General features: G+C 38.7%; 1 long non-coding RNA gene across 3 annotated transcripts in view; it reads left to right on the top strand.

Moving 5' to 3' along the window:
- Positions 1 to 27,669, top strand: part of LOC136021578 (uncharacterized) — a 465,479-nt gene that overhangs the window by 169,810 nt on the left and 268,000 nt on the right. For all 3 annotated transcript variants that reach the window (XR_010615832.1, XR_010615831.1, XR_010615830.1), the window contains exon 2: positions 13,831 to 13,980. This is a non-coding gene — a long non-coding RNA (uncharacterized LOC136021578). The remainder of the gene's footprint in view (positions 1 to 13,830; positions 13,981 to 27,669) is intronic.

Genomic DNA, 27,669 nt, shown 5'->3' on the forward strand with positions numbered 1-27,669 from the left:
GCTGCAGAGGATGAGAGACTGTATTGTAGCCACTCACCTTCACAGGATGTCTTGATTTTTTTTTCTCATGTCTTGTAAAAGATGGTTATGATGAAGTAGACAAAGGGAGGTGGGAGAAAAATACATTGCAAGTTCTTAATAGTAATTTTATCCAAACTCAGCAAGTATCTTGCCAAAATCTGTAAAAGTTTTCTTGTTTTTGCTCTTTTGACCATTAAATGCAAAATCATCATAGGTTTCTTCAGAAACCCTCCATGTGCCGTGTTTCTGTAATATTAAGTAAGACGAAAAAAACCACCACCCTGCCATGTTTACACATGACCTACAAATAAGAATAATCTCACCTAACTTTTTAAGGTAGCAAAATGTCATGGCATCATAATGGCACTAAAATCTCATCAGGTACCCCAGCTGCTAGAGACAGGTATTTGAACGTGACTTTGTGACATTTGCTTATTTGCTTCCTCAGTCTGGCTGTTGGTTTATATTGGTTTATAACGTTGCTAATTTATGGCTTTCCTTAGTCTTTTTAGTGAATATCCTGCAGAATCATGGCACTGCCAGCAGTGTTTCTGCATGCCACAAAGAGAGGAGCCCCAGTACTCCAAGCAAGTGGTGATAGTTTGCTGCAGAGGGTCCCATGTTGTTAAGTGCAAGCAAAGGGTTTTTCTTTGCATACTGCCTTTTCTGTAATAGCTGGGTTTAGTGTACTGTGTGTGTGGCCAAATTGCTGCCTGAGGTGTCAGAAAATCAAATGTCTCTCTAGTGCTTATCTGCAGTGCACAGCTAGAAAGCCCTAACTCATGTGTTTTCAACCTCTGTTTTGTTGATTCCAAAGATGATAGCATCCTTAAAACAAACTGAGAGTCCAGTGTTTGCATGTCATCATTGCTCTCAGTCAGTAAATGACTCAGTTCAGATACATTCTGAGGCCTGAAAGTAGTGTTTTCAGCTATCTCCCTAGGTAAATATTGCATGGGAAATAGAGGTGAGCATGCTAAAAGCTTTGCAGTCCTGTGCCAATTTGATTTGTCCTTGGGAGAGCTAACCCTTTTGTTTTGTGTGACGGACTTTTGCAATGACTGCTGACAAGAAACTGTCGGATATGGCTCTGGTGAGACTGAATGAGATATTGGATGTCATCGGCTGAAATATGACTAAGGCACAAAACATTTTCAAGACACTTGAAAACGATGACAGTTCACACATTTTTCTGGGAAGGAAGGCTACCAGGAATTTAGGATAGAGAAGGTTTGGAGTTGGAAAATTCATTTGCATATCTTATAGAATCATAGAATAGTTAGGGTTGGAAAGGACCTCAAGATCATTTAGTTCCAACCCCCCTGCCATGGGCAGGGACACCTCACACTAAACCATCCCACACAAGGCTTCATCCAACCTGGCCTTGAACACTTCCAGGGATGGAGCACTCACAACCTCCCTGGGCAACCCATTCCAGTGCCTCACCACCCTAACAGGAAAGGATTTCCTCCTTATATCCAATCTAAACTTCCCCTGTTTAAGTTTGAACCCATTACCCCTTGTCCTGTCACTACAGTCCCTGATGAAGACTCCCTCCCCAGCATCCCTATAGGCCCCCTTCAGGTACTGGAAGGCTGCTATGAGGTCTCCACGCAGCCTTCTCTTCTTCAGGCTGAACAGCCCCAACTTCCTCAGCCTGTCTTCATACGGGAGGTGCTCCAGTCCCTGTTAAGCCTCTGGAAAAAGCCATAGTATGCACGTGTTGGGCTAGCTGCGGTACTGTGCATATTTATAAGCTGAAGAGATAGCAATCAAAGTTCAAATGTTCCACAGAAATACCATTTCAAAATGCTGCCAAAGCAAATGGAAGGACAAGAGAAATTTGTGACATTTATGATACTGGCAAATTTAAAGTAGCTGGAAGGTTTAGAACTAGATTCTTAGCAGAATAAATCCTTACTTTCAGTGGTGCTCAGACTCTTTAAACCAGCAGAAATCTGACCATTGGACTGGAGGTTATTTTGCTTTCTTAACTTCTGATTATAACCAAAACCAATGTTACTGAGAGCTCAAATTTATGTACAAACATTCCAAAACCTAAAGAAACCCTGAATCTGTAGGAGGCAAGGGTAGGCTAAATGGAACCAAGAGAACAAAAGAACAAATCGGAAGAATGGAGTTAGTGCTGAGTCAGAACAAGACAGTGAAGGAGAAGGCTGCTGGGGAGAAAAACCCATTACTTTTTTTGCTACCTGTCAGGAAGATAAATCTTTCTCTTTGGGGTAGCATTTCAGCCCTGTGCCGCCCTCTCTATTCTCATTAGAGGTACAAAGCCTCCACTCAGCACCAGAGGTTCAGTACATCTCTCCTCCCCATCCTCGTGGGCAGTTGGCTCCAGGTAAGTGCCAGAAGAGCACTTGGTTATAAATAGCGAAGTCGAAAAGCATCAGCATGGATTCCAAGTTCAGGTGTTGTCCTAAGCCTCAGCCCTATCTGGGGAGTGCTCTGAAATGCAGGCTGCCTACAGGGTTTGCATTACATGTCTGCAGACAGTGCTTGAGCTCCCTGTGGTTCCTTCTCATGTTCTTCACTGATTTGTATCAGCCTGCCAGTTGCATATATTTAACTCATTTTCTATTTTTCACATGTATTTTATAAGGTAAAATACTTTCAGTTTTCCAGAATAGAAACAGTTGCTCTGGCAATGGGAGTGAAAAGCCAGCATCAAAGCTCCTTCTGCTAAGGCAGGCTGATTTTTATTCCCTGCAAAACTGCAAATGTGGATTTCAAACATATTTGTTGGATAGCTTTTCTAATGTCCACTGCAGCTGCACAATATATTTGCAGTACCTCTTGCACATACTGATACATACCTACATCTGTGGTGTGTAGGAATAAATGTATCTGTGGTCCGTGCAATTAAAAATGAATGGCCATGTAAAAAAGATAGCGGGGTTGTTTCCATATGATGACGAATCCATAAAAATAGATTATTGCATAGTAAATGATCAGTTTATAGATGTAGCTTTCTTTTACTTTAAAATGCCAGATAGCTGAAGCACATTCCCACCTCTACCACCCGCTTGAGTCATTATTACGAGCTTTCTTCCTAATACTGAACAAACATTGAAATAAAAATACATTCTTTGTTCTTTGGAGTTCTGGCACTTATAGGCAGTGGTTATGTGTCTGTGTGGGTGTCTGTAGGTGGACATTGCTGCTGTGCAGCTGCTGAATTCTCTCATTAAAATAGTAAGAGGGGAGTCCTGGCTTCACGGAAGGAAAGACAGGATTGCCATTACCTCTAAATTCATCCCACTGTCAGCAGGATGAGCAGTTGAGGCAGCTTTGACTCATTTTGCTTTTCCTTCTTTTTAAAATTAATCCCTATTGTCTGCCATAATAATGCACTGGTAATGCTTTGATAGGGAGTTAATATCACTGTTCTTTTCCGGGGAGTGAGATGTACCTGCAGTTGGCTGCGGCTGGTTAGGCAAGCTGATAACCTTGTCCTAGCATACTGAAATTTTTGTCCAAGGGCTGAAACAACCATGAAAGCTGGTTGAAATCTGAAATGAATTATTCCTGTAGAAATAGATTCATAAGGTATTGGGTATACCGGGGCCCTCTAAGCTTTTTGGAAGCTTCACAGGATGGCAGGAGAATCCGGTTACTATTTTAATATGAATTCTTTCAAAATGACAAAACAGATTGGTGTTTAAATTCTGTGTAACTTACTCTCTGCTCACAAGGAGTTTCTAGTTGAATAAGCTCTCCAAAGAGGTTTCAGAACAAAGGAATAATTGGTGAAAAAATGTATATTCCCAGAATTGGTCTCATTCACTGATGCTTATTTAGAAGGAATTCTGGACCCCCAGTGTTCAGAGGGTGCACATGGTAAGAAACATTTTAAGCCTCCGTTACGGGAGCCAGTTCAGCTCTTCTCACAATATGTGCTGGATTTGATATGTATATGCTTATGTATATAAGCAGTCAGTGAATATCTTAGGAAGAAAAGATGAGTTTCATATCTGTGCTATTCTCTCTTATTTTTTCAATGGTTTGCTAACACCAGTGTTTATTTTGTCAGATTTAATGGCTCAAAGCACAGGACTGCTAATGGAAGACAGCACAATAGTTTTCAATTCTATTGTTCGGTACTCCTCAGTTGCCAATGTCATTTTCAGAGGAAAAATCTTTTGAGCTGTGTGAAATAGCAAATCATTTAATTGTGTCAGAGCATATAAGCAGCTGCGCCTGTTAGAAAACCTCACACACACTTGATAGAGATAACTCTTTAAGAATGTCAGTATTCTTTTAAGCAAAATATAAGCAGAAAAGCTGCTAGGTTTTGTGGAGTTCATTCATGCAGAACGTTATCAGAGTAAATCTACTCTTCAAAAGTTAAATGGAAGTTTCAAGAACTGAAAACTTTTCAATTTACTCATTTTTATTTCTGCATGGTGGCTATCCTATATGTCTGTAGATTCCTCAGGGGCTTCCATATTTGCATGAGTGTGTGAAGCATCACAGACTTGGTACACCAGCACTGGCAGGCTGCCTCACTACCAAACGTTTGTGGGACTGCAGCTTTCTTTGTTGGTATGTGGACACTTGCAAGCTGTGATCAGTGGGCTCATGCTAGCAAATACTGACATGGTTACACTAAGAACTGCCTTTGGCTTATTTTTTCTTTTTCCTTCTCTGCTAGCTCTGCATGGGGAAGGCAGTGTCCACATTAGTATCATATACAGAGATAGGGTGACTATTAGCATCATCGCAATCATCAGGAATGAGATGAGCAATGGTGTGTGGGTGTAGTATCAGGTTTTGAGTCGTTTGTTTGGACCTGGAACTTCCATATTCCTGGAGCAACGCATTGATGTTTGTGCCTTTAAAATGTCATGTTATTGAGCTGCTGTGGCATGGTTATAACTGTTACAAAACAGGAAATTCAGCATTGCAAGTGAGACTAAAATACCAGAGCAACACGCTTATCACTGGGAAGATAAATCATGTCAGAAATTCCAACAAGTCTGCCTCCTTCCTGTGAACAGAAACCTATCCGGTGATCAGCACAGATTTCCAATAATATAAAACAAGGATATTTCATGTTTAAATGCTTTTTGTCCGTGTATCAACTTCTTATTTTCGTTCAACCTTCATTCAAGTGAACAGAAGATTCTACATTACTTGTGCGAGCATGTTTTCAAATGTTCAATGATTGAGAATTTTTATTGCACTTTTTTAGTAGATGCTGAATTTGCTGTAGGCATGACTCCAGTAACATTAGTGTGAATTCCTGTTAGAAGACAGTGTGTATCTTTGGAGGGTGGGTGGATGATGTCCAGATCATGCACAGTTCATGTGCAAATAAGACTGTTCTTTCTCTCTTTATGTATAATCTCTGATTTTCTTGTCTATACAGTGGCAAGCACAGATTTCAGGAAGACTGTAGCTTTCTTTTTAGAGTCCATAGCAGTATAATTTGTGAATATCCCCGTTACCATGCATCTGATCTGGGTTGGAAAGGATGCTAAATCACTTTACTGATGTCAGAGAATGATGATTTGAGGAAGAGTCCTTTGCTATCCTTCCCTCAAATATCTACAAATTAACTCTTACTTAAGCTGATTAGAACATGCTCATAGAAACAGTCATGTTACCACAAGGTTCTGTTTAACACCAACTGTCTCATTTTTGGAGATGTGTTCACTTTAACTTGTCATTTTCAGTGTCCTTTGATCCTTGTCTTCTCTAGTTAATCAAAGGTCTGTTTCTGACAGTAAGTTCAGACTTTCTTTCTTTCCCCACTCCTTCCCCCACAGTTCTTCTCTCTGAAGCCTCTAACAAGCCACTTTGGAAGTGATCTTCTCTTGCTGTTTACATCAGTGATCTTTTTCTTCGCAGTGTTTGACTTTATGGCTGTGGAAAAGTATTTTCCATTTTGTGAGTACATGTGGCACTTCAGGTTGCCTGGTATTTAGGTTGCTTCAGTTACAAAACACAAGTCCCTGTGCATATACTGAAGATCTGTGAATGCTTGGATTTATACACTGTATTTGTGACTTTTCTTAGTCCATTTTTATGTACAGTAGGCTCTGACTTGCCAGGATTTAGAAGAGGCTATTGATGGTGGAAATGTGAACTCTAATTCTGTATCTTTTGGCACATTATCATGAGGCTCACAAACAATGATGTAGGCACTGAAAACAGTTGGAGAACAGCAGAGGAAAAACATGGCCCTCTGTCAGCTTCATTAGCTCATGCAATAACAAAATGTAACATCTCTTAATCATAGAAATACTGATTGGAAGGTGGTCCAATCTCCTGTTTAAAGTGGGGTTATTGCCCACATTGCATGAGGTCACTCTTGGCATTTCTGAGTCTTCAGAACCTCTGAAGACATAGTTTCCACAGCCTCTCCTCCTGGCCTTTTCAAAGGCTATGCTACCCTTATGGTGAAAATCCTCTGCAGTTTGTTTGTCCTGTACACATGGACAACAGTGCCATAGAAGGCACAAAACGCTGACCTTTCACTATGGGCAATCTCTCAATTCAAGCAGAAGTGTCTTCTCTGGCAGCCCTTTCCTACGGCCACCTCCTGACAGCTGTTTAATCAGGTACATCAGGCAGGCAAGCTTGAGCAGAACATGAGCGTGGACGGCTAATAGAGGAGGCCTTTGAAAATGCAGCTTAGAGTCGTTGCTTCTCAACAGCTGATAAATTTTGTAGTGCTGCTTGTGAAAGCTCACTGCAGAAAATCAAGATCTTTGTAGCCCATTCCGGCACTGCTATAGCAATATATTATTTAGTAAACAGACTTTCATGCACAGTTTGTTTCATGTTATCATCACACACTTTAGTTCAGCTTTGAAGGGTCCTTTTTTTATTTTTCTGTTCCTTATTTAAAGCTGGGTATCTAATAGTGATGTCTTCAGGTATTTGTAAACAGATTTGCAACCACAGTTAAAGGGTGACTTTTTCTATAGAAGCACAGCACGCGTTTTTGCCAGAAGTTTCAATCTCCAATAGATAGCATTGACTTCCTGCTGTGGCAGACACAGACATGCAGAAAATAACCCCTTCCTGGACCAGGAATTCAAAAGCTCTCTGATACAGATGGGACCGGCTTGACTTTCCCGTTTTCCAGACAGTGTGTTTGAAACATCTGCAGCAAATACAGTAAGGCATGACTTTGGTATTGCAGAAAGTGTTTATTCACTGTGGTTAGAAATGCTGCAGAGGTCAAAACAGGAATACATGTGGGCTGATTGATGTTTGCTGCAGAATATACAGAGACTGAATTGCTGCAATAAGGCATAGAGATGGGCAAAATGTGAATGCTGTTTATTGCTGAAGGTCCTGCTGTGCTAGTTGTTCTGACAGAAGTTGTTCCTATGGATGCAGTAGTTTGAGGTTGCACTTACGACAGTTCATCCTGAATGAACATGTTATTTATTATTGAAAAAGCTTTGCAGGAACAGTGAGACCTGAGCTTTAGATGCAGATATGTCTTTCAAAAATGCGCCTAGAAGAGGCCCTTAGGCTTGCTTACAACTTGCTTCCAAAGGAAGCAGTGATTAAACCACATCAGCTTTTTGTATGGTGCATTAATCTTGAGCCAGCAAAGTTAAAGAAAAAAACATTTCAGTGTAGAGACATCATGTGTTTGCTGACGCAGTGTCAGAGCTGCTGAATGTGACCAGCACTGTTACGCCAGGTTTGCCTGACCGGGACAGTGTTAAAGCTGTTTCTCATTAAGAAAACTGGCTCCATAGCCTTGGAAAATAAGCTTTTCAGAAACTGTGGACAAAGAGAAGTATTTGGACAAAAAAGATCCCCATAATTTGAAAGTAAATATTTAATTGTGGCTTGTCTTTTCATTCATTTATTCATTCATTTGTTCCCTTGTGTGTTTATTTGACTGCTTGGTAAGGAACAATCCTGAGCTGCTTCTGGTCCTTGAGTGACAGGGTCTTTTCTCAATGCTTGATGTGGATGGAGGTTCTGTAGCAAAGGTGGCAGGCAGCATCTGCTGACAAGCGTTACAGTAATTGTCATCTGGAACGTCAAAACCACTTAGTAGCAGACTTGTTGGGTGAAGAACTTTCTACTCTGCTCTTTATGCCAGCAAGATAATCATTACTGTGTTTCAGAGCGTGACAGGATTTTTCTTCTACTGTCGTATATCTGTGCAGAAATCTTCTCTTGGGTGCTACTTGCAGGAACTCACTTTGTATTTAAATTGTATTACCAGTGTGCTTAGTTAGGGAAATAAATGAAACAATGCAGTATATTGCTCTGCTTTGATTTTAATTTTGACTTAAGTATTATGTTCGGCACTGCAAACAGTGTGTGGTCAGAAACAAACTGAAAACAAGTATCTTGTGGTTAAGTTAACAGTAGTAACTTGATGGTCTTAAAGCACCATCAACTTGACAGATATGACAGTTCTGGGATTTTGACTTCTCTAGATGTATTCTGGAGGGAGAGGAAAAATTAGAATCATAAAGACTCATTTCAGAAGGGAAATCACAATGGGAACTTGTATGTTCTAGTTAGAGGTGGTAAATGGGAGCTGCGGTCTGGAGATGAGAAACGAAACCAGGCTGACATTTCAGATTAGTTTCTCCTTTGCTCTCAATACCTTAATCTTGGAAATTTTCTTGAAAGGAATAACATTCCTTGAAATGGAAGTTAATTCCTGATATTCACTTGGATCAAAGTATTTTCTCCCTCAATCTTAAAGGACAGCTTTTGTGAAGAAAGTTATACAGAGGACAGGAAAATCTATTTCTAATGTTTACTGCAGTGCAGGCTGTTCTGTAACCATTTTCTCTGCAACTCTGACTTGCCAGAGTTTAGGTCCAGCAACTACTGTATTGTCAATGTAATAAATCATATTGGTTTCAAAATGCCTATCATGTCTTTGTTATCTAAATAATAATGATTGTGAGCAAAATCTGTCATTTTGCTGTCAAGTTGATTCTTCCAGAAATTCTAAAACCAGCACGGGGACCAGCTCTAGCTCTGTCATGAATGACAGTTCACTGTTGTGTTTGGCTTAATTCTGCTATATCTGATTTACTCCTTAAGCTTTCAAAGCATCAACTTTAAGTCTATTTGTTGCCTATTTTTCATATTCCACTCACCCCCAGCCCTCACCATCCCAGTAGAATCACTGAATTGTTTTTCATCCTAAGCAAGGTCATTTTAATATGTGTTTTTTCTCTTCCAAACTGTTTTGTTTTTTGGAAAGTTTACATGAAAGTTCTAAACCCCATAAAAACTTATGTTTATTAGAGGTATATTGTAGGTACATTTTCTGGCTGGTAGAACTGTTTTCCTTGTAGTGCCAGTTAAATAGGATATGTTGGTATTACCGGGGATCTGTGGGTTTTTTCCCTTGTGTTTAAGTGTTTCATTACTAACCCTGGGACTTTCAGTCATTCTGTGTTCTGGATACACAAGCAAATGCATTTCCAAGGTCTTGGAAGGCATGAGATGTATTATCTCTTGGGATTTGTGATAATACCTATTGGTTGTCATTGTTGATATAGGAAAATAAACGGTAGGCTTTTATAATATTACTCTGGCTGTCATTTGGCATGTGACTTACTCTATGATCTTGCCATTACACTCACCTCTTCCTTATGACTGTCAAAGCATTTTAGCTTTGCACCTTTGTATACATAGGATGACTGTATGTTTGTTCGTATACAGATACGTGTACACATGAATAAGCACAAACACACCTTATTTATAAAAAAAATACAGAATGTACATGGTTAAAATGTCTTCTAGTCATAATGAAGAGATGAGGCAAATGACAAGTTTATGTCTCTAAATATGGATAGAAGACTAGAAAGAGCTCTCAGAATAGAGCATATCTTAACTGGAGGCCTGAAAATGTTTCTGCTGCTGGATATCCCCATGTTCCTGGGGGGATGTCACTGAACCAAGAAGCTGTAATGCACCAGAAGTGAATTTTCCCAACTTATAATAAACAATTTCTAGCTAACATTTTGATTTGGACTTTAGATAGAACTATGCTGATAAGTTGGTAATTTATATTTTCCTTTGAGGGGAAAATATCTATCTGCAGAAGCGCTATAATCTCTTGTGGCATTCTATACAAATGTTTTTAATCTATTTGCTTTGAGCATGTATTACCATTTGCCAGTGATTGCAGCTTCAATGAAAGGTCTGAGTGTTGTCTATTCACCTTGTGCTGTAGGAAGCGATTACATATTAATATGTGCTTGCAATTTTCCTTTTTATTTTCTTTCTGCAAACATGAAAGCAAACACTTTGTAGAGGGAAGAACTATTCCTTTGTCAGGAGCTCTGGTAATTAACACAAATAAGCCTCTCCTTGTTTGATAATGATGGGTTTATAGGTAGAGTGATTTCTCCCTTAGACAGGAAAAACTTGAAGCCTCTATGTGAAGTTCCTGTGGTGGCAAAGTCAGGCAGAGGGGAGGTAATTTCTTTAACTGGTGGATTAGCTGGCTTTTTCTCTGCACTTAATCTAGGCTGCCTACAGAGTGGGGAGTGCTGCACAACTTGCCTCCAGAGCAAACAGAGATAAAAAGGGAAGTAAAATACAGTGGGGGAGAGGAAAAAAGAAGAATTTTGTCTTTGTGCTGGTCAGAAATGATCAGGTGTGTCGTGCTCTTCTGCGTTTCAGGAATCTAGAGTTTCATGGGATATATTTTTTAGCTTCCAGGTGTATGCGAGCAATTCTCCCACCCCCCGCTGAACTTTGTATTTCATGTTAATGCTCTAAGAGTTTCTGCTGGGTTCCATCCCTTGCAGGCTGTGCGGTGTGACTGACAAGAGCCTGTCTCTGTGACCTTTCCTCCCAGCTTGTGCTTTGTTGTAAGGTGGAACAAAAAACTGTAGGCTGCTGGACTGGCCTGTTACTATGGGTAGTCCCATTTTATCTTCTTTTGTACATAAAAGAAGCTACCCTTCTGTGAACATGAAAAAGCTACATCTTGTGTGAATTCACTGCTAGTTCAGCTGATGGATTAATAAATATGTTAATTATATGACTGAAAGAAGGGAGAATATCCAGATGTTTCCTGAATTACCAGCAGGGGATGAACTAAGGAAGAGACTTGACTGAACTTTGAAATAGCAGACTCAACGAAAGAGTCCAGACAGTATCATTAGTGTGTTCTAAAACAATATGATCATATGTCCTATATTGTTTCATTATCAAGTGTCCCTCGTGCCTGGAAAGATTTAGAGGGTTTCCTGAAGCTTAGGTGCTCCTCTGAATCAGGACATCTTGCTTTCCAGCCCAGCCTCCTGTAGGAGAAGGTGGTTCACCATGCAGGAGCAAACTTCTGCCTCACTGCTCTCATAAGCACACTTCCAAAGTGCTCAGGAGCTCCTGAAAAACTCTCTTGCCAAGTTAGATTTCTTTGCATCTCAACAGTACGTGCTCTGAGACTTTTACACTGCTTTTCTTTCTTGATCGTTACTTTCGCAGTTCTGCTGCCTGCACATTTTATAACTTTTGTACTAATAAACTCATCTACTTTAACAACTATTAATCTAAGCATTTTGAAACCACTGTGGATATTGCCCATTTGCTCTTGAACGTTTTAGGAATCATAAATGTGACGTGATGTAAATCTGTAAATGAAATATTACCTCTCACATAAAATCTGCATAGATTTTTGCCCTGGTTATTTTATAGTCTTCTCTCTGTGGTCATTTTTTGTATCATTAATGTCTTTCTCCTTGCCTCTTGAATATAAAAAATCCTACTAATTATTGAACAGTGTCTCCAAGTTAAGCTAAAATAAGGATTTAATGACTTCTCGGATTTAAGACTTCATCCATCTAATATATGATACACAGATTTTAAATGCTGTTCATCGAGTTGAACTATCCTGAGAATGTTCATAAATTGATGTTATTTTCTCTTCCCATCTGTAATCTGGAAACAGAAAAAATTACCCTGTTTGCCATTTTTTTTCTGTTTCACTTGAACACTACAGGTAGATGCATTTTCTCCCTCTCCTTTGATGTATCAATATGCTTTAGCACTAGAGGTCTTTTAAAGTCGTGATAACCTTAATTCACCTCTGATTATTATGCTGAGTAAACTCCAGGATGTTTAAAACTTGAGATAAGCACAGATTGCTGCAAGTGTTTAATACAAAACATTTGAGTCTGGGAAAATTCTCTAGGATTTTTTTTTCTCAGCCAGGAATTTCATAATAGGAATTTTCTGTGGTGGGGAATTCATTTTACAAATCAGATCAATTGAACCATTCAAAAACTTTTGGTAGTCTTGAGAGGGGAAATAAAAAAAAATGATCATACTTCTGCATTATTTTCTTCTTTGTATCTGCTCTTAAATATCTTAGAAGAGTGACAAGGTGGCATAGATCACCAGAAGAACTTGGTGATGCTTGGGGCGGAGGCCATGATTCATTTTGCCTACTGCGTCTCAAAAGAATGCTGATTGATAGACTGAGCACAGCTATGTTTCATCACTATAAATCTGAAACTGCAAATAACTTTGGCTTTGCAGTGACTTTAGACTTTGAGCTGACAGAATCATGAGACTGCTGAAGTGAATGGACTCGTGATAAATTTACACCAGTGCAATTGAGAATAGAATTTGATTTAATATTTCTTAAAGATAATACAATGATTTTCTGCTAGTGTTTTCAACAAGTCTGCTGGTCTTTTTAATGTAGTATCCAATTATTAAAAGAATTTGCTTGGTGAACGTGTCTGTCATATGATTATTTGATTATATGATAGTAATGTTTCTGATCAGAGGAAATGGTAGTGTCCTTCACAACGTCTTTTAAATGAGGTTAGGGAAGTCTTCAATATACTAAATATTCTCTGAGTTCTTCTGCTTTGATTGGAAGCAAGATTCAAATGGACCATTAGTTTCTAGGTGAACTTAATGCCTCATATGATACCTGTGTATAATGCATCACATTAATGGAAATGCCAACAGACCTTTGGGACCTTGGCCTGTGTTCTTTTCAGTAGCTGTCATAATGTACCAGAGGGTGTTGTGATCGATGCAGTATCAATAACAATACTGGGTAACCTGCCCAACTTATTTTGCAACCATCCTAGGGAAATGATTTTGTAGTTAGGACTCAGAGGATGTTGAGGAACATACCTCTTACCAGAAACTTTTCAAACCTGAAACCAGCTTGCCTTCTCAGTAGAAACAGGGGAAAAGAGGTAGTCATGTAGGCTGGAAAGAGAACCCAGCTGGGATTACAGAAATAAAAGTAAAGTAAAAGTAAAGTGAAAAGTAAAATAACTAGTTAAGTAAATAACTAAAGCAAATAACTAGTAAATATGAAAAATAAATAACTAAAGTAAATAACTAGTAAAGTAAAAGTAAAGTGAAAAGTAAAATAACTAGTCAGTAATCAAATCAGGTATGTTAAGCATCACATGATGCTTCAAAGCAGGAAAAGATGAGTTGTCATTTCTGGTAATTTGTATTATAATTCAGTAATAGATGTTCTCATTTTAAGTTCTGTTAGATTATTTTGAAAATTCATGATAACAATATCTTATAATATTCTTAAGATTTGAGACTGTTTAATAGTATTACTATAAAAATTAAAAAGTTAATGATGACGACTATAGGTCTTTTATAGGGAGGCTTGTGGGAAACAAGCATCTCTTCAAAATGGCTTTGCAAGGTTTTTATTCTCTTCACTCACAATAACCGAAACCTGCCTGATCCTTAGTATTTGTTCTAAGACTAGAAAAACTGTTTTATTGCAGAACATGTGATTTATGATTATTTTTTAACCTTATTATATTTTTTCCTATTTTATTTTAGGAGTCCCCAAAATGAGCATGATTACGTGCAGCAAAACTTCCTGTGGTGAATGAGGAGGCCCTCCTTTTGCTGACCTCAGATTGCATCCAAACTCCTTTGCAAGTATCCAGACAAAAAGGCTTTCCTTTCATCCTTTCCACTGGACTTCAGGTAGGAAATGGATTACACATTCTGTTGGTCTAGATGATGAAAGGATGCAATGTCTACCTGAGTGACTCATGGCACAGAAATGGTGGGGCATAGGCAAGGTCAGCTTCTGTACAGTTTTCATCTAAGCAAATTCAGGTGCTAGTTACTGCTGTCCAAACAGTTTTAGTGTTTCTCTTGAGTAGCAGTGTTATTACCATTAGGAGTTTGGTCACGCAGAATTGGATCTCTTTTTAATTTTTGATGCTTAAATATTCTTCCTGTTGAAAAGGTAAAAGGTAGCTGAGCTCTCTTGGGAAAATCTTGCTCTAGTGTGAGCTGAACAAACTTTATGTGGTTATAGAAACTCTGTCTCGTTACTTTCATGTGCTTTGAAAGGTGGTGTTCCTCTCCATGGGCTTCATGACCAAAGCTGTGCTTTATGAATGTGCTAAGGCTGCACTGCTGTGTAGGTAAAAAGGGCATACTTAAGAAGTATTCTCTGACCAAAATAGGGTGATTTTGTGATAAACCTAGAAACACATTTAACGTAGCAATTTTGTTAAAGTATCTCTCTGTCTAAGGTTCTTTAGAATAAATTTCTTCTAATGCCACTTAAAATCCAAATAAATATGCATTGGCATGATTGAAGCTGAAGATTTGTAGCTATCTGCCTTTGTAGAATATCAAAGGCATGAGAGGAAAAGGTTTGGCTCAGAGGAAGCCAGGACAAGGAAGAAAGGATGCAAACAGACATCAGACTAAGTACAACTTTCCAAAATTGAATCCTGCAGGTCAAATTAGAAGCATATCTGTCAAGGTGTTCTTATCACATATAGAACAGCTAATTTAAACACCATTATAAAAAGTTAATTAAGCATAATCTGCAAAAACCTGAAGTATAAAAGTAAAGGACTGAAATTAATAGTGCAAGAATGAGATTCATTCAGTTTTAAACTAATGGTTTTTACATGATATCTTCCATTAAACCATAGGCTCATTAGGGGACTGCAGGATAGTAAATTTTTATCAGGATTTAATTTTGCTTAATTTAGAGCAGAGTTCTATAATAACATTTACCATGGAATACTCAAATTAGGTTAATTATGCATGTCAATTTTTGTTCATAAATCATTTTTAAAAATAGACTTGGGACACAAGGTGGGTAATCCACTACATTACTGATAATGTATTTTAGAGTGGTGTTTTTATTGGGATGCAGCAGAAACTGCTGGTGCTGTGCATTATGTATTTGTAAAGACCATGAAGTCGTAAACAACGTAAAATTAATCCCAGGATTAAGCAGTTCAGGTTGTCCCGAATGAACATGAATCAAATCCAAAATATAGAAATTAAGGTATTCCTTGGAATTAATATGCAGAACATGACCAGACTGTGTTGTGTTTCTTCACAGTAAATGCAAATAGCTTTTATAGGAAAGCACACATGAGTCATTCTATATCACCTTTGAAAAACCCTTTCCAAGACTGTGGGCATTCCATGTAGTGTTCTTCAGCAAGTAGACAACAAAAGAGAAACTGTTTGAGTTGCAGGAGTCCTGTTGACAGGGTTTTCTAGTGGTTCTAACTGGAAAATTAGTCAATCCCCTGAAACACGCTTTTATTAAAAGATGTTTCATTTTTTTGCTGATGCCGAATATGTGCTTCTTTCTACAAGGAATGTACGTGCAGGCATTATCCTCTTTTCCAAATGCAGATAACTTTGTTTTAAAAGTCAGTTCAGTTGCCAAGTGATTGCAGTGTACTTACCTGCCACATTATTTGCAAATCTCAGGAACTTAACAGGTAGGAAATGATTAGTTAAGGGACATCATAAATCTTAACACAGCTCACACAGTCAACACATTGGCCTGAATCCAGTCCTTGCAGCTGGCCAAAATGCATTTTTTACATGACCCTGAAAATGAGAATTTAAATAGCTTTGCATTCTCTGTGAAAAAGTTAGCAGCTCTACCCATAGGGTAGCCTGGGGCAGGTTCAAAGCACCCTAGGTTGCAGTTTTGTAGCCTCAGGGGCTACTCTAGAAGATAAGGAACCCTATGATACTCTTGTCAAACAGCAACTTTCACAAGCTGGATGCTGGGGACTAGGAAGAGGGCTATTGTGTGACTAAGCTGGCAGTGCTTCACAGGAGAGTAAGCTCATCATGATAAGCAAGTCAGGAAGTTTGACAGAAAGCGCTACTAAAGCCAATTTAATGACCTGTAGTAGAAGCAAGAAATCTGATGTATTTTTCTGATCAGACATAAAGGAATATTTATTTCCTCACAGAACCTTCTCTGGCCTATAGTTGTGAAAGTGAGGTGTGGCATTTTTCAGCAAGATTTCTATACTGAAGCATATTCTTTCAAAGGGTAATCATTAAAGTAGGTGCATCTGGGTTGGGGGTTCAAGAGTGCTAGCAAGTGTAGTGTAATTTTGTCAGATATAGCAGCTCCTAAAACGCCTCCAAGGTACATTCAAATTCTAACAGAAGGAGCTCAGTGGATCCCCAGAAAGTAGATTTGGTATCTGACTTAGTCATCTATCTATTGATTTATCTGTCTAGTTTATCTAATCAGCTTCATCACCTGAATCTTTTAAAATCTAATTTACTTTATCCATCAATGTTTTTCCTAACAGTTCTCCTGCTGTGTTGTTTCAGCGAGGAAGCTGGAATCAATAAATAAAATGGCAAAAAGTACGAAAAAAAATTTTTAAATTATTTTTAATTTCACTTTATTTTCCTTTTATTTTTCTACTTTTCTTTCTTCCTAATACACTAGAGAGGCTTGGTGTTTTTTTTTCTCTTGTTCTTCCACCTAAATTTGCAGTTGCCAAATGCTTGTACTTAAAGGGACAACTGCCAACACCCAGCAGAGCCCAGATTTGTCTGTGCTTTGTGGGTAACTGCATTAACTGCAGTGAGATGGCAGTACCCATTTAGGAGTTACGGCTCTAATACTATTGTGGAACATGCTTTTGGGGATGATCAGAGGATATGGATTTGTCTGGGACAGAGAATGTGTCCATGCAGAGCATACATGCATGAATACACGCACCTGCACACACAGACAAATTGATCTTTTCAGTGGAGTAAATGGACATGGTGCAACCAAGAGAAAGGAGAGAAAAGATAGGACGCGGCTTTTGCAAAGGACTCAACTGTCTCCTGTGTCTGCAAATACAGAGACACCACCTTTTCATAGCAGTCGTGAAAGGAAGCTAAAAGAGCAAGCTGTATAGGGAAGCTGTGTCTCATTCCCACCACACAGGGTGCTGTAAGGTACCTTGTCTGTCTGATTGTGTCAAAACATGGACCTGCTAGCCAAAATCTTTGTCAGTCACGTTGGTTTGAGATTGAGAAGGGAAGCATCACTTGCTGATGGAGCCTTTATACACAGAATCAGTCTCTGAAGGCACTGTCCAGGGCTTTCTTATTCCATGACTCCCAGGAAGCCCATCTCTACATCACTGAAATGTCACGTTACCAGATGGGTGCACATCAAATGTGCGACCACACAAATGGCGCTACCATTGATTAATTATGAATAGAGTGATTTTCTGTGTTTCTTTGGTTCTCAAATAACCTGAAAATCAGTGAAATGTGGGTGACTAACCCTCGTGGGATAGGACTGCACTGAAATTTGGAGGCGTGATCACATCACCGGGGACAATGCCCAGATACCTTTTATACTAATTGAGAATAAGAGCGAAAGCACATCAGCACAAGACTCGGCACGGCAGCCAACTCCTGCCTGCATCCTGAATTCCTGGAGAGCTTGTTCAGCTCCTGCCCAGCTTCTTGTCACTGTTGCTGTTATTTCCTGAGTTGACTCATTTGAAGTCTGTGCAGACATGCCTACGCACACTGCACTGAAGACTGTACACATACCCCTAAGGCTCCTAGGAAGAGCTGGTTAATGATGTTTATTCCGCTCAAAGACTCTTTAATTTAGCCAGCAATGGCATAACATGATCTAGTGTCTGAAAAGCAGAGTTAAAAGCATTCAAATTGGAAATAAAAGGCCAGCTTTTTAGCAGTGAGGCTAATTAATCATTGGCATAGTTCATCCAAATAGTAATTTCTTTTTTTCATGTAGCTATTTATGAAGGGCATGTAATTCTCACTTAAAATATAGGAATGTCTCCCTGGTAAAACTCTTCTGTAGTAAAGGAGCTATTACAATTACCTAAGGAACATCAGACCCACGTTCCACTTCAGCAGTCGGCTTTAGGGCTTTGTGCAGGAGTGCACACATAGTTGGAAGACAAGGGGTAACGGGTTAAAACTTAAACAGGGGAAGTTTAGATTGGATATAAGGAGGAAGTTCTTTCCTGTTAGGGTGGTGAGGCACTGGAATGGGTTGCCCAGGGAGGTTGTGAGTGCTCCATCCCTGGCAGTGTTCAAGGCCAGGTTGGATGAATCCTTGGGTGGGATGGTTTAGTGTGAGGTGTCCCTGCCCATGGCAGGGGGGTTGGAACTGGATGATCTTGAGGTCCTTTCCAACCCTAACTATTCTATGATTCTATTCTATGATTCTGTTTCAGGCCAGAAGATGGACCAGTTTCTGTTCTTTGTCCCCTTTGATCTTTTAGAAACAAGTGGTGGGCTCTTCACAGGTGGTAGCAAGCTGTGCACTTTCATTTCCATTCCTCAAAACCCTACTCTCGAGATTTCTGTGCAGAATCCATAAAGCACTGCTATTTGTTGAAGCATTCATTGTGAGAGACAAAAAGGTGTATGCTCCTCAGGGCTTTTGCCATGAGAGATTTATGTTTGTGTTTATTGGAAAACTCTTCACTACTGTGAAGGAAGTATAAAAAAGTTGAATCTAGTCCCAGAAGTTTCCTACCCCCCTAATGCTATTTTAGAACTAATACATTAATGTATTTACCAAGAAACAAAATCATTATTTATATTGTTTTTCACCTTTTCTTACCCAAACCTTTCTATTTTCCATTTATTTTCTCTCCCTGTAGCACACTGCTAGCTTTTGTCAGATACAAGGCTTCACTGCTGAAATAATGTGCTATTCACTGCCAGGAGTCTGATAATGGGAAAAAGATCAGCCCTCTCTGAAAGTGGTTTTGGCCTTGAAAAGTTGTGATCTTCTGTAATGAATACTTTTTATGATACATAATGTGACTTGTCAAATTTGAGAAGGCAAGGGAGGGAATTAAAGCAGACCTTCCAAAGGTTATATGCAGCTGCTGTTTTCTTTCTCCTTCCCACTCTTTCCTGTCCTTGACACTGAAACCCCTTGTTTAGACTCCTGGCTCATGTTTCCCGTGTCCTTCTTGCTCTTACCTTTTCACAAACTTACTCACTGTTCTCTGCTTTTTGATTTTGGAGCTGGTTTCCAAATTGTTCCTTACTTTTGGAGAGTAGACACATTCTCACTTCAGTTTGGTTGCTTTCTCCCTCTCAGTACTTGCCCAGCACGTTTGTATTTTTTACTTATTAAACTAAACTAGATTTATTTTCTCAAAATGAGATTTTGTTCCGGTTGACGTATTCATTGTGTGCAAACTTCTGGTGTTAGGTAGAAAGTTGTGAATAGCATTTATTAATTGGCTTATGTGATGCAACTTTGTTTTGCATGTCATTTGTCTCATTTCACTACCAAATCTCATAAGACTTACCTCTACTTAAGCCAAAATCTTGCTGACCTCAGGAGAGAGTGAGAATTAAATCCCAGTCTATCTTAATGAGTCTTGAATGAGAGGTAAGACCCAGGGCACTCTGCACAGGGAGGTCATCAGTTGTCTATATTGCTAACTCATGTTGAAATGTTCTTTTTACACACACCTACAAACCTTCATGAACACACCAAGTGACAGTCCAGTAGACTCAGGAAAGAACCTTCCATTTAGAAGCAGATCTGAGTAATACAAGAGTAATGAGATCAATTTGTTCTGGTCTTTCACTGACTTTCTGATTAGTTTTTAACTCTGGCAAGAATCCAGCATGGATAATTACATTCTTCCTACCTAATTCTCCCTGTTGTTTCAGTTGCATATGGCATTCTTTGGCTTCTGTTGTTTTTTTGTTTTCTGGGAACTTGAAGAATATGTTATTTCCTTTCCTGACACCCTTCATAACTCTCAGATCTTACAAGTTTACTAAATATCTCTCCATAGTATTGGTGGGGTTGGAAAGGAGCTCTGGAGATCAAATAGCCCAACCCCCTGCTTGGAGCAGTGTCAGCTACGGTGCTTTGCTCAGAACGGTGTCCAGTTGGTGCTGGTGTGAAGTCACCATTTATAAAAATGAAGACTTCACACCCTCTCTTGGCATCCTGTCATGGCAATTTACCACTCTAACAGTAAAAGAGCCGTTTGTTATGTTTAAGTAGAATTTCCTGTGTAATGATTTGTGCCCTTTGTCTCCCATTGATTGATGGGATATCACTGTGTCATGGTTTAAACCGAGCCACACAGCTCATCCATTCACTCCCCGCCTCCCCCCCCCCCCTTTTTTTTTCCCCTCTTTCCTTCCCCACACCCCCAACCCCGCTCCTGGAGGGATGGGGAGGAGAATCGAGAGAAGAGTCTGGTTCCATCTTATTTACTGTCTTCTATCACATGTTCATAAACATTTCTAAGATCCCATTGAGCCCTCTCTTCTCCACTTTCATCATCTCTGAGCTCCTCCTTGCATGTCAGATGCTCCATGTCCTCAACCATCTTCATGGCTTTTTACTGGTCTCACTCTAGTCTGTTCATGTCTGTCTTATCCTGGAGAGTCCATCTCTGGACACAGCACTCAAGATACGTTATTCCCAGTGCTGAGTAGAAGATAATAATCTCCCTTGATTTGCTGGCAATGCTGTTCCTAATGCAGTTTAGGATGACATTGGTCAACTTTATCACAAGGAGACATTTCTGGCTCTTATTCTGTCTGGGTTTTCAGAATTTTTCAAAGCATCATTCGCTTTTTACTCAACCTTTCACTTCTTTTTTCCACTTAAACTGTCACAAAAATGGCAAGCTTTAGTTTAGAACTTTGTCATTTTCAAATCTACTTGCTGTAATCTCTGTAATAAATTAAATTATATAGTAGTTGGTAGAGTAGGTCCCAAACCAGAAGTTTCAATAACCCATGTGAGCCTGAAAACTTTATTTCTTCTAATACTTCCTGTAGTTGAGAGTTTGCATAGAATTGTGGACTAATGAGATAAGGTTGCAAATAGAAAAATTAGTATTATGATATTACTAGCAAAGAGAATCAGGCTTTCTGATGACTGAGGTTGTCCGATTACGTAGTTTTAAGCCTCAAAGGAAGAGGTTTCAATGGCGTGAAGAACTGATTAAAAAATAATAGAATACCCTCTAACACAGCTAAAAAGACTAACCTAATTAGAGCAGGATAAAGGCATATTGCAATCTGGCATTCATTTCTAGCTTAGCTACAGGCTTTCTGAGCAACTTGCAGAAGTTGTTTATTTTTTCACCTCTTTATATTTTCATCAGTAAAATAAGGAGCAAAGACATTCCTGGATGCTCATTGTTACCCTAAAACTGGCAGGGAGGGAGAGGAGTCATCTTTATTTTGCAGAGGTGATCCAGAGGGGAAACAAATCTGCTAATTATGAAACCTTCAAATGTTACCATAATAGAAGTAGTAGGTGTATGTAACTAACTAAGTAAAGACATTATCTAGATCCACAGTTAAAATTTGCACAATGTGGGCTTTTAGGATTTTTTTCTTTTTCTGGTAAAGCCACAGTTGTCCTTCATTTTAAATAGCCTATGTCCATTTTTACCATACAGTGCTGCTTACTTGAAATGAGAACAGAATCATAGAATCACAGAATGATTTGGGTTGGAAAGGACCTTAAGATCATCAAGTTCCAACCACCCTGCCATGGGCAGGGACACCTCCCACTAAACCGTGTCACCCAAGCCCCTGTCCAACCTGGCCTTGAACACTGCCAGGGATGGAGCACTCACAACCTCCCTGGGCAACCCATTCCACTGCCTCACCACCCTCACAGTAAAGAACTTCTTCCTTATATCCAAATGAGAGAATTTTATGAGAATTTTATTTGCATCTCAAATTCAGGGAATAATTGGGGAATTATAGCTGAATTTTAAGAAAATGAGAGGGTAAAGGTTTTCTTGGACCCCCTGTAAAGAATCTTAAGCATCAGCTATAAAACTAGGAGAATTAAATGTAATTGTGGCACATACCTCATTGACATGCATGACAATTTCTGCTGTAATGTTAGAGATGAAAATTCACTTCTAACGTCTGTTAATCTCAAATTTACTGTATGGATTTTTGCTCCTGCATTTTTAATTGCCAAAAATATAAAAATATCTGTTTGTGGTTTTGGGGTTGTTTTTTTCTGTCTGGTTTGGTTTTTTGTTTGTTTGGCTTTGGTTTTTGTACTCTGTTCTTTACAAGTGGCTCTAGAAATGCTTTGTCTAACAATCAGGGTCTTTATTTGTTGTTGGGTTGGTGTTTCTGATTGTATTTTATCTACTTAGAGTTTATAATTAGTCTGGAAAACAAATGTGTCCACAGGTATGCTAAAAGCTTACAGTCAGGATCCCTAGTATTGGTTTTAAGCTTATAGGCATCCCTACAAGGATAGTCATGTCTTTTTTCCAGATCTGGTCTTTTTTTTTTTCCCCCTTCCTTCTTTTTTGCTACTTTCAGCATAGCTGACAGTTGCTGGCATGGTACCTGCTCCACATCTTTGAGATCTTGGTGAGCTTTCTGATTTTAAAGTGTTAACATCCCATGTTTTCTAAAATATAGGACTCAATTGCTTTTAATGGCATTAAATATGGAATTCCATTCAGGATTTGCAGGATGCAAAGCTGCAGATAAGGTCTCAAAGTAGAGAACTCAGTCTGAGTCCTCTTGAGAAGTGAGACCAGTTTTTAATTCCAGGTACCCAACAAAGGTCTCTGTCTCTATTAGCTTGTCTTGGTGTGAAGAGTAGTGCTATGATTCTTGCCAGAAGTCTACAACTATTTGAAAGATGAATTAGTTTTCCTCCCTTCCAAAACACACAAAAAAAAAGTGACTAGGAAGATATAAATACTCTAAATTTGGCCATAAAGTAGCTTAAGCTGATTGTTTTCCTTTGTAATTTTAGACTGTCAAAATAAAATCTGTCCATAGCAAGATAACCTGATCTCTTATAACAAGTCATGTAATGTTTGTGCTGCTGCTTTTTATAATATCCATTTCACCTCTCTGAGACAGGCATGTTACCATCTTTAAAGCTGATGTTCCAAAAATATCTTACTTTAGTAATAGTTTCTGTCACAGATGGTGACAGGAATGGCATTATGTGTCTGGCAGTACTAGAAGAGTTATTAGTACACAGAAAGTTAGTGTTTTGAATGCTGCCTTCTATGTGCAATGCTCATTTTGAGCCTTGCTGTATCCTCTGCTGGAATTGTTGTAGTTGCTGTGGCGTCATTCCCAAGTTCTGTTATTTGTGGTATTCCCTTCTCCAGGAGAGTTATTTTTTTATCCCAGTCATGACCATTACAACAGTTGTATCATTTTTGCCTTGATGGTTATAATTTTAGTAATTTATTTTGGTTCATTAGGGCACTGACCCAAAAGGAAATTTCCAATGGGCTCAGAAGGTCGATCTTGTGCTTGTATCATGTGATTTCTTGGGAAAGCCCCAGTCAGTGAAACCTGTCTGACTTAAGACTTAGAAACTTCACCTGATTTAACTTTATTAAGTGTGTGTGACTCACAATCATAAGTAGTTTTGTATTAAGATCCAGCTAAGGCCATATCCCCTCTTTGTTGGCCCATTAGAAATGTGAGGCAGGGGTCATGGGATGAGTACTGGATGATGCATATTCTCCGAAGTATGCAATGGAAAGACAGCTGTGATAAGATCTTCTTTCAGACATTACATAGAACTGTTAAGATAAAGTGTCATTTAAGTGAGCTCACTAACTGTGAAACTCAGCAAGTTTTATGAATTTTTAGCCAGGTACGAAGTGTTTGATAATTTTATTGATAGAGTTCAGAAGCTTGGTAACATTCCACAGCAGAAGACAGATAAAAGCTAGCCCTGAAATGAAATACTTCAATACTGTCAAAGCAGGATACTTTGACCATTCTAGGGGCTTACAGAATCCACACCCATGTAAATGTTTGAGACCTTGAAAAAAGTAAATCCTTGTTATCTTTTTAAAATCTTAGATATTCTCAGAATTAGGTAAAAACACTCTCTTTTTATCTAGCAGTGTTTTGAGTGACAGCATTTTGAATGGTAAGCTTAAACTGGGTTTTTTTGAATGAGATCTTAGTGTGATATGGAATTTTTTCCTTCCTGAAGTTTAGTATCTTTTAAAGCCCTGTGTGTGCTATACTGCTTACTCTCCAGAAAAAGCTTCTTGCTGTTTGGCCAAGACATGTTCTAACTAAAGTATTTTACCTTTCTTGCCAAAATAATGGCACCTTCTGACTGGTGGCCTCCTCCTTTTGAGTCAGGAGTGGTAACAGCTGGAGAAAGTAGTTGCTGCCTTATGAGAAAAGCCATTTGATAGGGAATATCACCAGTTGCAACCCTGCTCTTTATCTTCTGACTGAAGCTCAGAGATTCAGGCTTGCTTCTTAATAGCTTTCCTGTAATCCACTCTTGTTATTCTGATGTGTATCTAGGAGGCAGGTATTAAGTATTAATAAACCTGCTATTTAGCTTGGTTTTGCAAGGTAGAGAAAATTGAGATCCTTATTTGTCAAGGCATTTAAAAGTGTGTTAAAAGTCCCATTAAAATCAGTGTAACTACTCACATGCTTAAAGATAAGACCCTTATCAATCCTGAGACCACTGCTCAATACTTGACAGAATATAGCCCTAAATATACTGTCTCTGTATTTCCACACGCTCCAGATTTGCACATTAGTCATCCTTACAAGATTAGAGATCATAATAAAGCATTTAGTACCTTAAAGTCTTCACTTTTTCGTCTTACACAAGCATCATGAAATCTTAATATTATTAGAGGTTAAATAATTTATGTTGTTTGCATAAGAGAAAATGTCATAGAGTGCCTGTGGTCTGTGGGCTTAAATTTCTGCATGTCTCTTATTGACAAAAGACAACATGCATTTGATCAAGAAAATGTTTTTTCACTCTCCACTGCCCCCCAAAAAACACCAAACAGTCCAAAGAAAAATAATATAAATCAAGAAGACAATCCAAAGAATAAATAGATATTGCTGCAGAAGTGCTCAGTTATTTTCTGAAGTGACATTGTTTTTCCCATGCAATAGTAGTTTCATCAGTCATTAAGAATTACACCAGTACCTGTTCATTCTTTCCTTTAAAAACAACACGTTGTGTGCCAACTGAGATATATGTGACCCAAGATTTAATGGCACGCTGTACCATCAGCTTGTTTGAAAGATTTACAGGAGGAGTTCTCTCACTTATTGAAGCAGAGATCTCACCGATTCTGTTTCAAGGTTGCAGTCATCAACAAGGATGGCATTTAGACACAAGGCAAATGTAGTCTATAGATCTGCAGGTGGACTGAGAAATTCAGAAAGTCTCAGAAATGGCTGAGAATAGCTGTCTAAGCAGATAGTTTAAACCCCATAAATTGTGCAGCAGAGAAATGAAGAAAGGAGATACACCACTGCTGATGGAGTTTTAACTTGCCGATTCATTTCCTTCTGTAGTACCGATTTGGTTTGGGGGTTGGATTTCTATTTATTTAATTTGGGTGAAAATTAGATATGAAATAGTAATTCAGTGATTCAAGTTAAATTCCAAACCGGCGTACAATTTGGGTTTGGAACCACATTTTCTCACGGTTGTGAACTTAGGATTCTAGATGAGGGAGATCAATAACTTAAACATCAGGTTTGTTTCTGAACACTAAAGTTGAAATTAATCTTTCCTGCTAAATGCCACAAAATCTTAAGCCCACAAAATAATTATGAGAAAACTTTCCTCTTAAAGCAGGAAAACCTCTTTGCTTCATCCAGGGCTTGTGTTTGTAGTTTTAGCTTCTCACTTTCCAAATCATTATCTGAGTTTTGAGTCCAGTATGTGTGGTTGTGCTAAGAGTAACATTTCCTGACCATGTTGTTATGAAACTGGTACAAAGTTATTTGACTGCAAAGTAACTAAAGCTAACAAACTTGAAGAAGGAGACAGTGTTATTTACTGCTTCTCATTACTGGCATTAAAGCAATGTGCACCAAGGGAAAAAAAAAAAAGTAATTAAAAGAATCCAATAAATACAATGTTTAAAATTAAAGCAATTTAAAAATATTTACTTGTGAATAGCTTATAATGAAATACTTAATTTTTTTAAGTATTTATTTAAAAAAAATCGTGACAAAAAATTAAATTACAATAACGTGGTGACTTCCACCAATTAAAAGTGTAAACTGTAGGTTCCATCTCCTTAAATATCCCATCAGAACCATGTGGTGCAAGAATTTGAATGACATGATTTAGCCATCAGCTTCCCTGCTTCTTTGTGACTGCTATCTAAATAGGAGGTATAATCCAGAGGCAAAGCAGCATGCAGGGAGCTGGAAGGAACTGCATGTTTAGAGGCCTGAAAATTCATGACAAATTACTTGATTGTGGTGACAGCCAATAGGTGCTCCCAAATTGGCCTGCTGTGATGGAAAATAATCGAGTTAAAAATGCTGCAAGATGATACAGCAGGATAGAGCCTTTCCTGATGTCATGGCAGTGTTTGGAATGGGTGTTATCTGAGGGCATTGCCTTTTGGCATACATACCAAGAGGTTTCTTCTGATGACATCTCTTGACTATAAACACGTTCTACAGATGAAGGCATGAAACTTAAGGGTTTGTTCGACACTGTAAGGTGGTCTTCGGCAGCAGAGCTGGAGGAAAAAGTACATTCTGTTGGCTCCTGATTGTTCTTTCAGCTTCAAATCAGCCTTTCCCTTTTTTGTCCACTCCTTTGCTCAACCCCCCCAACCCATCAAAATAATCCATTTATTTATTCTACTTGAATGGCTTTGTATTAAACAAGAAGGGTTTGAGCTCTGTGATAGACGCTGGGATTGTCTTAAGAAGGCATAAAACCCTACTGTTTTATTAAGAACAATTTTCATAAAGGAAGTAGAGTGAAGTTAAATCGTGGAATAAGTAAGTCTTCAGTGACCTTCTGGTAGGTGGAAGCTAATAATAACATTGTATGAACAAGTTGCTTTTTGATAGTTTGCAGGCAGTTGATGGAACAAACTCAGGCTGTTGGAATTGTAGCCTATATTAGAGTAGTAAAAGAAGCAACAACTTTTCTATGAGAACTCCATTAGTTGTGAAAATCCAATTCCTCCTGAGGGCAAGCCTGCGATGTAAGCATTGTTTCAGGCTGTTTCACACACAGTTTTCTGTTCCTGGCTTTTTTTCTTCCTCCCTGACCTTGGACAGGAGGTTGGAGTCAATAAAGTGCATTTCTTCTTTTCTGCTGCAGATACTTCGGTGTTGAGGAAGTTTGGTTTGGTTGGTTGAGGTTTTAAAAACTTTTTCATTGCATTTTTAAACCTCTCATTCTGTGCATGTTTTGCAGTTTGACCTCTTGGAACTACGGTATTAAAATTTCCACAACAAAACGCGTTTTGATGTGGCAGTTGTAAAGTCTTTATTATTGAGGGATTATACTTTAGCAGTTCACGCTGGAAAATACACTGTCCTCTAGGTAAAGAGTGTCCCTAGTTTTCTGTATTTGTC

This window comes from Lathamus discolor, chromosome 13 (assembly GCF_037157495.1).
Source record: "Lathamus discolor isolate bLatDis1 chromosome 13, bLatDis1.hap1, whole genome shotgun sequence".
Taxonomy (NCBI): domain Eukaryota; kingdom Metazoa; phylum Chordata; class Aves; order Psittaciformes; family Psittacidae; genus Lathamus; species Lathamus discolor.